Below are 15,288 nucleotides of genomic sequence, written 5' to 3'. Positions count from 1 at the left end.
TAAAATCCTCCGTAGGATGGATCTGAGAGACTGGAATACACATGACAATAAAGACTGCGTCCTGGTGGGGTGTGGGTCCAGTTCCTTACCCGCCTTCCTAAGACTGTGCAAATATATCCCTAGGGGAATCACTTTTTGTAATTTGATTATATGATCATTCGCTTTGGTTTCTGCTGGCCTTCCGACGTTGGGTTTTTCTGCCGATTGCTCTGTACTGTATTGTTGACACTTCCCTGCTGTTCTTTTTTTGTTCTTGTACTAAAAATTGTTTGAATTGTTTGTTTCTTTGTCTGTATGCGCCCATAAGCCTTTGGGTACCAGGTGCGCAATAGAAATCAATAAACATAAACATAAACATTTAGCCCAATTAAGTTAGTTAGTCATTTCTCGCATTTAGCCGATTTGTGTTGGCCAGTCATATCTCCCAATTACTCCACATGTGTTAGTCAGCAATATCTCGCTTTCAACTCCTTTTCCCGAACTCTATGAGGTAGTCAAATTCTACATTTACCCTAATCATGTGAGGTCATCTCTTTTCACAACTTGCCCAAATGTATGAGATTGTGATATTTTGTTTTTCCCCTCGGTGTGTAAGAAAGTCCTCCCTCGTATCCTGCATAGGAAATGTGCTGCAACTAACAAACCATACTAAACACTCACCCCATTGCCTACACCTCTCAAACTCTGAACTACACACAGCCATAGCTCTACAGCACCACAGACTGCACCCATTTCACAACACCACAACAACAAAACAAGCCACACATAATCTCACCTAACATCACAAGGCGGCCACCAACTGAAAAACACACTTACACTCAGTGACAACAGCACATCACCGCTCTTTGCTCTTTTTTTCCCACTAAGTCCTATTAACATACACACCACCCTCCTTGCATTACAGATACCCCAGAGCGCCAAGAGAGCACACAGGTGGGAACAGTGTGCAGTATAAGAACCTTTAACATAACATGTCAAGTATTGTGTGACATATTGTTGCATCATGGACAACAATTAGCAAGAGCTGATACTGGGAGGCCCTTTAAGGACCCAGAGATGACATCCACATCCTGTCATCAAGACACCCAAGTGCAGATTGCTCTGTCTTCAGACCGGGCTCCCTTACCTAGAGAAGGACGTCATGGTGTCACGTGATTCTGGGATGCAGGCCCATTGCCATTGGGCATTTCCAAATTCTAGGCCCTAGCTTGGCACCTATGTGGGATAAAGAGGCAGTGAAGGCGGTGGAGGTTGATTGGGTTCATCCATACCTTGGGGTTCCTGGTTCAACCATATACCACAAGCAGAGGTGCGTCTCTGAAGGTTGCAGGTCCTGTGATCAAGAGTAAGCAGTGACCCTTTGTGCTTCCTCAGGTGGGTGCATAGTTCTTTAACACGGATGTAAAGTGTGAGCTGTGGCACCAGGGCAGAGGTTGACACTCCCATGAAGAGCGGTCATCTTATAAGCATGGTCCACGTACCACAGGGGTTCTTAACACCTTAATGGCTACCCAGCACCAATCTACATGAGCCCCCTCTACTTATTAGTTATAAACAATAGCGTTCGAAGGGGGTGTCTGCCCCCTTTTCCCAGGAATACACCTATGGTTGGAAACCACCTACTGTGTGACATGGAGGGGTGCATCACCAGGGCAATGGAGTGGCCACGGACCAAACCTGTAGAAGGCCCTGGCTACTAGGCACCACCTTTCTTTGCAGGAAACCCTTGACATACACGGCCAGCTTTCTTTCCAACCCATCCCCCTCAGGCATCAACATGCTCCAGTATCCTGCACTCCCTGGGAGGTAGGGCAATTTAGGTTTTATTTGCTGGAATCACAGGAGCAGTGAAAGCAAAAGGTTTACAGCAGCTTTCATCAGAGTCATTATAATTGATCCCTTTCACGGCTATAAGGCATTGTTATCAGGCACGGCTGAATGCCAAATGCTACCTCTGGGGCCACCGAGTCCATCAAAATTCAATACTTCCTCCTTGGCTGGGTACCCTTGTCAGCATCTGCAAACCATAGACCAGCTCCAAGGGACAGAGTAGCTGGAGGAGTTGTCTTCATCACTGGGGGGCAGACTCCCTCCACCCCCTTTCTATTTTCAAATAGCGTCCCTAAGTCTTCTTAGGGACCACCTGCAAGGGATTACCACCAAATTGTATATATTAGCTGTATCCAACATATATGTTGAGCTACTGCTTTTGCCCTCTTTCTCTTTCTCTCTTCCCTCTCTCATTCTCTCCTTTACTCTCTGTGTCTCTTACAGTCTCACTAAAACCAAAAAAAGAAAAAAAAAAGTGATGGGATGAAGGTTTTGAATTAATCTGAACCACTGGCATTGCTCTGGGAAACCTTCCACACAACCGTTTTTTAGCCCCTCTGTGCCGTTGCAAAAGGGGTCCAGCCATACGCAAATCAGCCAGTTACTGTCATCAATGGGAGCACCCATGCCTGAACTGCTAGGCCAGGTCCCCTCAGCACGGAAACCCAAGCAACCCCAGACATGTTTCGGCCTTGTTGGGCCCCCTCAGTTAGGTGCAGCTTGGTTCCCTATGGCTTGTGGTCTTGTGCAGAAGGGATGTGACCAAGAAGTTTGGGCTGGACTGCCACCAACCTCTTTTGTTTTGCTTTAGTCACCGCCTTTGGGAGGTGTATGTCCAGACGTAGGTACCGTGCCTGCTGGACCTAGAGACCCAAGCTACTCCTCACTAATGAGGCCCAAAAGGAGGCCAAAACATGTTTGGGGATGCTCGTGGTCTTGTGCAAAAGCGATTTGAAGGAGCAGTTCAGGCTGGACTGCCACCAAGCCTGATTTGCACATGGTCTTTCCCCTTTTGTAATGGCTTCGCAGGTGAAGAACGATGGTCTGGAGGGTTGCCCAGAGCAATGCCAGAGGTTCAGATTCATTTGAAACCTGCCAGCATCACCTCTTTTGCTTTGCTTTAGTCACCCTGTGTGCGACGGGTATGCCCAGATGTGGGCCCCATGTTTGCTGGGCCTAGAGACCCAAGCAACTCCTCACTGATGAGGCCCAACAAGGCTGACACATGTTTGGGGATGCTTGTGGTCTTGTGCAGAAGGGATGTGACCAAACAGTTCGTGCTGGACTACCACTTTTAGGGTGGGACCAAGCCTGATTTGCATGTGGTCCTTTCCCTTTTGTAAAGTCAGAGTTTCAGATTAATTTGAGACCTTTCAGCCATCGTAATTTTTGCTTTGGTTTAGTCAACCTGAGTGGGACGGGTATGCCCAGATGTGGATCCTGTGCCTGCTGGCCCTAGAGACCGAAGCTACTCCTCACTGATGATGCCCAACAAGGCCGACACATGTTTGGGGATGCTTGTGGTCTTGTACAGAAGGGATGTGACCAAACAGTTCGGGCTGGACTACCCCTTTTAGGGTGGGACCACGACTGATTTGCATGTGGTCCTTTCCCTTTTGTAATGGCTTGTCAGGCGAGAAACAATGGTCTGGAGGGTTGCCCGGAGCAATGCAAGAGGTTCAGATTCATTTGAAACCTGCCAGCATCACCTCTTTTGCTTTGCTTTAGTCACCCTGTGTGCGACGGGTATGCCCAGATGTGGGCCCCATGTTTGCTGGGCCTAGAGACCCAAGCAACTCCTCACTGATGAGGCCCAACAAGGCTGACACATGTTTGGGGATGCTTGTGGTCTTGTGCAGAAAGGATGTGACCAAACAGTTCGGGCTGGACTACCACTTTTAGGGTGGGACCAAGCCTGATTTGCATGTGGTCCTTTCCCTTTTGTAATGGTTTGCCAGGCGAAGAACAATGGTCTGGAGGGTTGTCCAGAGCAATGCCAGAGGTTCAGATTAATTCAACATCTTCCAGGCATTGTTTTGTCTTGCAGTCTCACTACATATCTCTGTCTCACTGTCTGTGGGCGAGTCGTGTTGTCAGATCCACATTGGCTAGGCCCACCCCAGCCCTAGAATGAGAGCCGCCATGACAGAGGCATCCCCTGAGTCCTGGTATTGGGAGACACATACTCTCTTCATTTGAGTCTTGCAGTAATATTTTTTTTAAATGTTTTAGTTATTTTTATTTAGATGTATTAGGTCAACTAGCAACTTTCTACCAAGCTGAACAATACAGTACATAAGAACAATAAGTACTCAATGGTATCAAATTCATCCTCACATTACATAATAAAACGTTCTTACATAACAGATACACCAATTTCATAAAATCCATACAAAAAACATAAACATCAATACCGTCGTGAAAATCATTGTTTAAAACAAATACAAATTCACATTCTCCTCTATACATTAATAAGAGCGACAAGTAAGAACCGCTCTCAATTAAAGGCATTAGCGCCATCATGGGACCAGATACTTTAAGAAACACAGAGAAGCAAATCTCCAACCTTTTGGTTTTTGAGTTAAAATGCGCACCCCGAGTTAACCCGATTGAATGTTGTAAAAAATTCATGAAATTCAGTATTGAAAAAAAAATGCATTGCCATACTAAGCTGCATGATAAAACATTACAATCCTGTACAAGACGGCCAAAGTATTATTAAACGCCGGGGAGTTAAGCTTTGACATTCCAACAGGAGATGATAAGATAGTCTCGATAATTCCCTCCTCTTCACAATACCAAAATGTTCTTAGCTTGCTTTCACTCCCTTCCCGTGGCCCCAAAATGTCTTTAATAGGAAAAAGATTGAATCGCAACCACAAGAATTGCATACGCTAGTATGAACCTAGGAATCTATTGATTTAATTGTTTTTTTTTATAACGTGCTTAATACTCGAGTTCGGTTTCTAAGCGCGGATCAAGGATTCAAATCTCTGTTGCTCTGCGTGGGCTTGCTTTCAAGAACAGCATGTTACCCCTTTTCTATCCTTATAGATATTGGGCTAAAATGACTAGGGGCCTCACGTCTAGCAAGATTCCGGCATAACGTCAGGAACCCATGCACCTCCTGTATGGTATCAATCCGGTCCAACTCCCCCAGTTTTTGTTTTGCCTTTTTTTGGGAAAATCCTGCACCAGTACAAGGGTCACATTATAATGTACCATGTATTCTTCGCACATTATTACCAAGTTGTTTTCATGGGTGTACTAAGTTGTTTGTCCTTTAACTGCTTCAGATACCACCTATGGCATTGGCCATGTGGAGGCTAAGCCATTGGGCAATGTAGTGGCTGGTTCTGGTGTGTACACAAACACTGTGAAAGAAGGTTTGTGGTATCGATAAATGTAGGAGGCTATGGTGAAAGTGTGCAAGGTAAGGGGCATGCATCTTGTTTGTATGTATGCACTGCACGCACTTTCTTAATGCTGCTAATATACTTTCCCTGCGGTTTTTGTGGGTTCACCTTTCCGACATTTGTAATGCATGCATTACAGTGGGAAGATCATATTCTGAAGTTTACAAGGTATGTGGCAGGCAGCATGTTGTTATGAATGCAGTGTGTGTATTATATGATATGGTGTGCTATGGTATTTTGTGCCATTTGTATCGCGCCTACATATACGTGTGTGAAGGCGCGCCAAGGAAAGGGAGGTGGAATGGAGGCCACACAGAGACATTGATTCCTCTAGGACAGCTGACATTGAGAGTGCGCAAGTGAATGGGAAGGGGGAGGGCAAAGAGTGCATGGGAACAATAATAAATCTAAATAAATGCAACTACGGACGGTTCTGGCAAGTGCAAGGATAAGTGTAGGCATGAAGTGGTGGCTGCACTGTTAGGGCTATAGAAAACAGTCCCCAAGTGTGGGGGCTGGTAGAAAGCCAGTGGAGGGGTGGAACTGTAGGGAGGGAGGTGGCCTGGGGCACAGATTATAGGGTGGGTAGGAAAGCAGTGCACAATACTTTTCAGTCAGGAAGTGAGTAAGGGAAAGGAGGGGAAAAATAAGAAGTACATGGAAAGGTTTTAAGGTGCTTTCAGACACTACGATGTTTCTCCTCAAGGTCCAGGGAGACAGAGAGCGTGTTGCAAAGGGAGGCTGCAGCAGAAGAAACACATCTACCACCATGTGGTTGCGTGTAGAAGCAACTGACCCTGAGGGAGTACGAAGTGGATGAGGGAAGAGCTGGAGCAAGCAGGTATTTAGGAAGTCACAGTGCAAGTTATGTATAATGCACAGGGCTTTTAGTTTATTGTTGGCAGCCATTGTGAGGTATTGCAGACATTTTAGTCTATCAGAGATACAATACCTGGGTTCAGGCCAAGGACAAGTTGAGCACTCCTCTTACGGATGAGTTGCTGAGGGCACAGAGTGGAATGCTGGCAGAATTAAAAAGGGCCTGTGGTAACAGTGCAGTGTACACAGCACCACAGGCGTGCAGAGATTGACCTTTTGGAAAGTGACTGTAGGTTGCTAAGATACACTTAGTGGTGGCGTTAGTGCCTTCTTTTTACGAGTTATGTAGTAGGTGGGTTAGTGGGGAACAATTTTCATAGCATTTTCAGAAGGAAAGAACAGAGTTCCTGCTTTGCTAATATGGTGCATGCTATGGGTAAATGAAAACTTTCCACGCACACACGAACAAATTGCCACTTTATGGAAGGAAATGGCAGGAACATTAGTATGCTTTTTAAACACGTAGTGGATGCTTAGAGGCAGATATTGAGCGCAGAGCCACTTATAACAGAGTTGTGAACATACTGCAACACATCTATCTATACCTTTCTTTTGTGGTGAAGGGTGCTTATGTGGATTAATGTGCATGTATAACGCATGCAATGTTTCACTTAAGTTTCCACTGGACGTGCTTTCCAATAACAGCACACGTGCAGGCTGATTTTGTAACGGTGCATATGAAGTTTTGTGGAGAACTGACATTGTAAACTGCTGAAGTCTTGGGGGGCTTTGGTGGATGTGTGTGTCAATACTTAGCAATATGTAATAAGGGCGTGATGGGAAGAGGATAGTGGAAAGGGAAGAAGGACTGATCATGATTTACTGGGGCGTGGCCCTTACGATACTTTGCACATTGCACATGCTACATTCTGTGCTTTTGAACATGCTGGCCAATGGAAATGCGATTCTTGCAATTGTCCAATCAGGTGGTTAGAGTGTGCGTCACAGGAAACGGCGGCCATATTTTGTTTCATTACTCTGTGTACTGAGACAGGCAGAGAATGCCAGATGTACAGTTTTTATAGTGGGTGATCGCTTTGTGCTCAATCTGCTCCAGTATGCCGTGGAAAGAGGCCTTCATAGCAAATTGAACATGGACGCAGTGGAGACTTTGTGGTGCTGTGTCGCTGTCCGTACTTTCGACCATTTGCTTGCATAGTGTCGACGATCGGCCAATTTCGGTACTGTACACATTGTGGTAGTGCATTATGGAGCATTGCTTTTGGGTTCCATAACTTGTGCAAGTGTGTACCGTCAACTCAAAAAGATGATGAAAGAAGTGCAGTGCATTTTTGCCACTGCGAAGGTGCTTTTCTCATGTATACCACCAAGTCCAGTATATAACTATCTCAATGAATGTTGTCAACAGCCAGAGGTGGGAAGGCGTCTTTTCAACAGAAGCATGTGTAACATTTTGCGTGCTGCTGGGATGTACTGCTGTGACAATGACAACATTGGTGATAGATATGTGCACCTTCTCAATGGAAATGGCATTTCATTGTCCCTCCCCCCTCCCCTCACCTCCCTCCTTCCCCCTCCTCCCGCAGACCTCATACTGGACACTGCTACCAAGAGATGTAGGAGGCCACCTGGGGTACTCACCCGTCCTGCTGCCCCCTCCTCCCCCCTTTCCCCCACTCCCGCTGACCTCAAACCTGACATTTATACCACTTAACCTTCCTCCTCTCCCCTCCCCTCCCTCCTTCTTCCCCTCCCTTTGAGCAAATTGTTCCATATACTGTACTTCTGGTTTGATTCATGTTTGTAAATATGCTTCTTTCAATTCTGTATCTTGTTGTTACTCTGTAAAGCACTTTGGCGTAAAGCGCTATATAAATTCAATAAACATAAACATAAACATTGTCGTCCAGTGGCAATGACATTTGGTTTTCCAATCTACATGCTGCACTGAAGACGGTATTGTTAGAATGTGAGGGGCAGTGCAACAAATAACAACAATTATAAAAGCCCAAAAAAAGAGTTATTACTGTAGAAGTTGTTTAAAAACTTAAAAACAAAACAGCTTTTTTCAGAGCCACCACTACAAAGGACATGCCTTACCCTGGTTGACATTTATTCCCCTACTCCTGCGTGCACACACCTGGAAAGGTCAGCGCAAATTGCGACAGTTGCAGGGTTGTACGTATAACATATGCTCCTTTTGTACATGGCCACCTTAGATTTGGGACTGTGGAGGACACAAGATTGTGCAACAAGCTTTCTGGGTGTGAAGTGCATGCACACACTGTGGTATATGGTATATTTGTCGACCTAAATGCAGAGGATGGGCTTATGGCTGTGTGTTGTATGAGCCACAGCGTATGCTTTGTGGGTGAATTGTACATACATTACTTGACAGTGAATGGCAAAAAGAGTCTGTGGAAGTTATGTGTGGAGTGTATCATGTGGGTTTGTATGCGTATGGAGCAGCTACACTGAAGTGATTGCTTTTGGTTTGTCTGTGTGAGACTTTGGTGACTCTCTATCACAATTATATTATTGTTGTTGATTGTGGAGGGACAAATGAACACCATGTAACACTATTTTCAGTGCCGTTTGTGCTGAGGGAGGCAGTAGGCCAGGTAATGCTTCTGTTTCCAATCTCCTGCATAATTGTGTATCCCATTATGCAGACACCCATGTAGGCGCGTTATTTTTTTATTTGGTAGGGAAATGGAGAAAGCACAGTATATTGTGAAGAAGTGTATTTATGTCTCTTTACAACTTGTGCCATTGTCGTGCTGGAAAATGGTAAGCCATCGTTACACAGCACAAACAGTTTTCCCCACAAATAGCGTTCCTTTGATATTATTGCATTTGCAAATTGTGCACACTCTGCACACATTGCCTTGCTGCCCTTTTGGGAAGTATAGGAATAATGTTTGTGTTTGCTGTTGCGCACTTGGGCTCTTCAAAATGCACTGCAACATGCACAACCATCTGTTTCAACAGCCACACATTTCTACCTGTTTCCACTGCAGTGTTCCACAGTACCACAGTTTCTTCCATTTAGCATACAATTGTGTGGTGGGTAAACGAAGCGTGTCGCACGGCCTCCCTTCATTGGCACTTACATTGTTACACTCTGAAAGGAGCTTTATATCATAATCAGCCACAAAAAATATTGCAAAAGGGACGTTATGGTGAAGGTGTAATACTACAAGCATAGCATCATTATTAAATACACTATGCTAAAGCAACGTTATGTTTATAGTGCCCTAATATAAATCTGTGAAATTCACTAACAAGAAACGTTGTTAAACGGACATTATGGTTAAGTTGCACTAGCAAAAACCTATGAAATTGAATGGAAAAACGTTGTTACGGGGACATTATGGTTACAGGAAAAATCAGAAAAACCGCAGAAATTCACCAGTTATGGTAAGCTAAGCAACCATAACTCAGGCTACCACTGTGCACTGCAAGGACTAACACCCATGACATCAAAGATGACATCACAAATGTCATTAATGACATGACTGTAACCATAACGTCCACGTAACAACGTTTTTCCATTCAATTCAGGATGAGCTTGTGAAGTTTGGTGCAGTCTCGTGCAGGGGGGCGAAATTATAGGGGGGTGTCCCAAAATGTTTGAAATCCTCATATATACAATGGAAACAAATATTTGCTTGCACCTACATGCCACCTCACTGGACGGATTTACTTTACTTTACTTTTATTGTAATACGCAACCAATGACCCGGAGGCTTATGGGCGCACATAGAAACAGAAGACAATAACAAACAAAACAGAAACATCATAACAATAAAGCCATAACAACAGGAAAAACCTAAAATAAAACACAGCAAAAAAGAAAAATCAGTCAATTACAATTCTGAGATTCGTGGAGGACATCTTTGCTTGTGAATTCCAAAGTCTAGAAAAGCAGGGAGATTGCTTGAGCCACATCCAATGACAATACAGTCAGGGCCGTATTTTGACATCCATTCCTTAATTTGTACCCTTTTCAAAGTCCCAGATCTTGAGTTCTGATGTAACTCCCCCAGTTTTACACCGCAACCATGCTAGAACCTTATTCTGGAGGGCCTCTCTCGGGTCAATACCCTTTACATTCTTTACATTCATAATGACCATGTTCCTTTTATCGGCAATCAAACCTTTTAGATAAAGATGTGAAATCTTCAGCTTCAAAGCCTTTTTCACACAAATGTCTTCACTCAGAGACATTCAGGTAGGGTTGTTCTTATGATAACTAGGCAATAATGGCTGTATGCAATTTCTCATCATCTTACAAACTGAGGCGGTAGTACGCGATGAGGAAATTAAACTACCACCAGGACCTTGTGAAGTAATATGCCTTACGACAGGTTCGGCAGGCATGAACAAAGGGTTACTATATAGTTCCCTCTCAGTTTGCAATGTTTAGGGGAATCGAAAAGTCTATTTGTCACTCTTTATCCATCCTGCATAGCCAAAGAGTTATAGAATCAAACGAGTCAATCCAAAATTGGAAGTCCTTGACAGTCTCACATTTATCCAGGTCCCGAATAATCCTTTCTTTAACATTTTGCCAGCTAGTGGCCAGATTCCATCCCTTCTTATTCTGATCCATATCGGCAAGGGCTTCAGAAATAACAGTATCCATAATGTTAGCGGTATGTTCCATGGCTTTACTCAGTGCTATATTAAGGCTGGTTGTTTTACCTTTTATTTGTTCACAGGAGCCTTCCTCATCTTGATCCTGACACACTTGTATAGCATACTCAGGAGGTGAGATAGAAGCCAGATCTAAGATATGATTGCCGTACAATACATCTTTGACCGGAATTGGATCTGTGGTATTGTTTCCTTGCCATGCATCTTTAATATTACTTTCAGAACCCTCCACTGTCAGGGACACAATGGCAGAAAAGTCTAAATGTTGGGGTACTTTATACTTTCTTTATTCATTTTTTGCTTTTTGCAGACGCTTTCTGCGCTGAGAACTTCTTGCCAAAACATCTCAAATATGACAGTCACCAGGTGTCAAGGGATCGACAACTCACCCCTTTACTACCTGCGGAGATACCATTGCAGCTTTAAGTGCCTGCGTTCTAGTGGCATGCATTATTTCGGTTTTAGACCATGATCAAACAGGCGCATGAAAACACTTTGAGACCAAAAGATGACCTTGCGATCATGACCCAAGGCAGGAAACTAATTTGCACCAAACTTATACGAAGAGCAGAGGCTTGGCCCAGAAAGCGTGCTTTTGCAAGTTTGGTATAAATCTGTGTAGTAGTTTTTTTTAAATGGCCAAAAAGTAGGATAACAAAAAATTAATGATATCTGGTTCCGGTCCATGCACTCATTTCCTGATTCGGAGTCCACTGACACCTCTAGACTAATCAGAGAGCGCCATGACATTCACGGGCATCATACACACCCGCTGATTGGTCAATTAAAAGCATGAGGGGCATCAAAACCTTTGAAACGGACGCCATGTTGGATTTGCGAACATCATGCATAGTCCGCGGACATCGCTCTAAAAACATATTAAAAAACACAACCTTGCACTTGTCATACTAATGAAACAATCTGTGGGGAGGTAAGGGTTGTTGAGTGTGGGATGGGATACGGCCATAAAAAGTTAAAAATCTGTGTTTTTCCAGCTCCGATGTCCGCGAACATCTCAAATGTTCGGGGCATCCATGCATATTTCTGCATTACAGAGTCGGTGAAAAGCAGTTTTTGGATGGCTTATACCTTTGGCGCCACTCAATGAAACTGCATGAGATTTTAAAATATAATTTTAGACCTGACCCTAAATGGTTCAGCAAAGATTGGTGCTGTTTCGCCAAGAGGGGGCACAATTGGAGGGGATCCCAAAATATTAGAAAGGCTCACACATTTGGTGTCGTTTGATGAATCTGCACAAAGGTTTGCACAAAGTTTTTAGACCCAGATTTGAATGCCTTTGCAAAGTTTGGTGGGATTTTGTCAAAGGGGGCCTAAATCAGAGGGGGGGGGGCTCAACATTTTTAGATGGCTTGTAACTTTTTTGCTGTTTGAATCTGCACACATGTTTTCAGAAACATTAGACCCAACATTGAATGTTTCTGCAAAGTCTGAATGGATTCTGTCAAGTGGGGGCTAGGTTATATGACAATTTTTTTGTTAGTACATTTTTACACTTTAAAAAAAATAAAACATGGACGGATTTGTAGCAAACTTGTGCAAGGAGCATTGGCAAGGACCCGAAAGCATGGTTTAGCAAATGTGTCAGCGTTTTATTTTTTGAAAAGTGTCATAATGTAGGCACAACAAATAGTGATATACTTTGGTGACAGAGGTATAGCCTTTGGCCATGGGCAGTGGCCAGATTATATGGATCATGGCCAAATGCCAAGACCCAGACAATCTGGCTACTGGCCATGACCAAGAGGGACCGGCAATTGGGTTAAAGTGGGCATTGTCACCAGGGACCAGCTATGTGGTAAAGCTTTTCGAAATCGGGATAGCTTTGAATGGGAAACTATATATATATATATATATATATATATATATATATTACATGGCCACGGTAGTGGCCATGTAGTTATGGTTAAGTTGCTGTTTCCATAGGAAGAGCACTTTTTGGGCGGCTTATAACTTCGGTCTCCCTGGACGGATCCTCACCAAACTTTGCAAAAAAAAGTATTTGGGTCACTCTGAATTGTTTTGCAAAGTTTGGTGAGGATTCGCCAGGGGGGCAAAGTTATAGGGGGGGTCCTAAAACTTTTTTTTTTCCAATAGACTGAATGGGAAAAAAAATTTGCTCGCGTCTACAGCCTAAACCGCTGGACGGATTTTCACCAAATTTGGACCAGGAGCAGCGGCTTGGTCCCGAAAGCGTGCTTTTGCAAATTTGGTGAAAATCCGTACAGTAGTTTATTTTAAAATGACCAAAAAGTAGGTAAAAAGAAATTAGTGATATCTGTGTTTGGTCCGCGGACACACTTCCCTGTTCGCTCCGCGGACAGTGTCCTGATTGGCCAATCGGCTTGCGTGATGTTCGCGCACATGCAACGTGTTCGCTGATTGGACGGCGTGGAGCGTGAAGCACGTCAGATTTTCAGTAGCGCCCGCCATCTTGGATTCACGGTCGTCCGCGGACAGCGCGGTGAAACTTTGTTCAAAATTTGTATTTAGTAGAGTGTGTTGGTGTGTAGGAGTGTTTGGGGAGGGTGGGAGTGTATGAGATAGGATGGAAGTTGTGTTTTTTATGTGTTAGACGTTCTTTTTGTGTTCGATTTGTTTGCGGACATCACAGGTGTTCTGAAATGTTCTAAATAACCTGAATGTGGGGTGTTCTGAGGACTCAATATGTGTCCGTTTTATTCGCAAGCAAACAAACTGTTCTAAGAACACTCGCAGTGTCCTGAAATGTTCACAAATAAACAAAATGGGGGTGTCCTGAGGACGCTGTCCGTATTGTTTGTTGTCAAGTTGAATATGTTCTAAGAACACTCGCGGTGTCCTGAAATGTTAGCAAATACACACAATGGGGGTGTTCTGAAGACGTTGTCAAACACTCGCTGTGTCCTGAAATGTTCGCAAATATGAATGGGGGTTGTGGCTGACAAGTTGAATGTGTTCTAAGAACACTCGCGGTGTCCTGAAATGTTTGCAAATAAACACAATGGGGGTGTCCTGAGGACGCTGTCCGTATTGTTCTCTGTCAAGTTGAATGTGTTCTAAGAACACTCGCGGTGTCCTGAAATGTTCCAAAATAAACATGAGGGTGGTGTTCTGAAGACGCTTCTAAGAACACTTGCGGTGTCCGGGGAATGTTCGTAGGGGGTGTCCTGAAGACGCTGTCCATATTGTTCTCTGTCAAGTTGAAGGTGTTCTAAGAACACTCGCGGTGTCCTGAAATGTTCGCAAATAAACAAAATGGGGGTGTTCTGAAGCTGTTTCTAAGAACACTCCCGGTGTCCTGGAATGTTCGTAGGGGGTGTCCTGAAGGCGTAGTCCGTATTGTTCGCTGGCAAGTTGAATGTGTTCTAAGAACACTCGCAGTGTCCTGAAATGTTCGCAAATAAACAAAATGGGGGTGTCCTGAGGACGATGTCCGTATTGTTCTCTGTCAAGTTGAATGTGTTCTTAGAACACTCATGGTGTCCTGAAATGTTCGCAAATAAACGAAATGGGGGTGTTCTGAGGACACTGTCCGTATTGTTCGTTGTCAAGTTGAATGTGTTCTAAGAACACTCGCGGTGTCCTGAAATGTTCGCAAATAAACAAGATGGCGGTGTTCTGAAGACGCTTCTAAGAACACTCGTGGTGTCCAGGGAATGTTCGTAGGGGGTGTCCTGAGGACGCTGTCCGTATTGTTCTCTGTCAAGTTGAATGTGTTCTAAGAACACTCGCGGTGTCCTGAAATGTTCGCAAATAAACAAAATGGGGGTGTTCATAAGACGTTTCTAAGAACACTTGCGGTGTCCTGGAATGTTCATAGGGGGTGTCCTGAAGGCATAGTCGGTATTGTTCACTGGCAAGTTGAATGTGTTCTAAGAACACTCGCAGTGTCCTGAAATGTTCGCAAATAAACAAAATGGGGGTGTCCTGAGGACACTGTCCGTATTGTTCGTTGTCAAGTTGAAAGTGTTCTAAGAACTATCGCGTTGTTCTGAAATGTTTGTAGGGGGTGTCCCGAAAACGCTGTCCGTCTTGTTCGCTGGCAAGTTGAAAGTGTTCTAAGAACACTCATAATGTCCGCGGACATTAAAAGTGTCCATAGACCATAGTTGAAATGTTTGACTCTATGGATGTGATATGCTGCGGTGGTTGTTGCCAGGGCATAGAGTCTTGGGTTCATGGCCATTTGGCCATGCACCCAAGACTCTATGCCCTGGCAACAACCACCGCAGCATATCACATTCATATTTGCTTATAACTTTGGGTGAAAAACAAATGTATAAGGAACAAAAGTATTAGATACTATGGATGTGATATGCTGCTATGGTTCTCCTTATTATTGTATACTTACTGTTTGGTCTAGTAACCGGAGTACATGTATTTCTTGTTAATTTCTGTGATAAAAGAAAATAGCATGTTAGTATTAGTATTTTGTAATGACTTATTACATTGTATAATCAATATACTTTTTTTGTTTTTTGGACCCTCATATTTAGATTACAAATCAGAGTACTGTGCAATTTGCTCAGTTTCTGTATTT

The 15,288-nt window shown here is 43.9% G+C and overlaps 1 protein-coding gene across 1 annotated transcript in view; it reads left to right on the top strand.

Moving 5' to 3' along the window:
- The window catches only part of LOC138520122 (tetraspanin-18-like), a 473,481-nt gene that overhangs the window by 334,540 nt on the left and 123,653 nt on the right, over positions 1–15,288 (top strand). The gene's annotated exons all lie outside the window — the stretch shown is intronic.

The sequence above is a fragment of the Ambystoma mexicanum genome, chromosome 13 (assembly GCF_040938575.1).
Source record: "Ambystoma mexicanum isolate Mex_15411 chromosome 13, UKY_AmexF1_1, whole genome shotgun sequence".
Taxonomy (NCBI): domain Eukaryota; kingdom Metazoa; phylum Chordata; class Amphibia; order Caudata; family Ambystomatidae; genus Ambystoma; species Ambystoma mexicanum.
The sequence above is the reverse complement of the archived record's forward strand: the minus strand, read 5'-3'. Positions and strand labels throughout refer to the sequence as shown.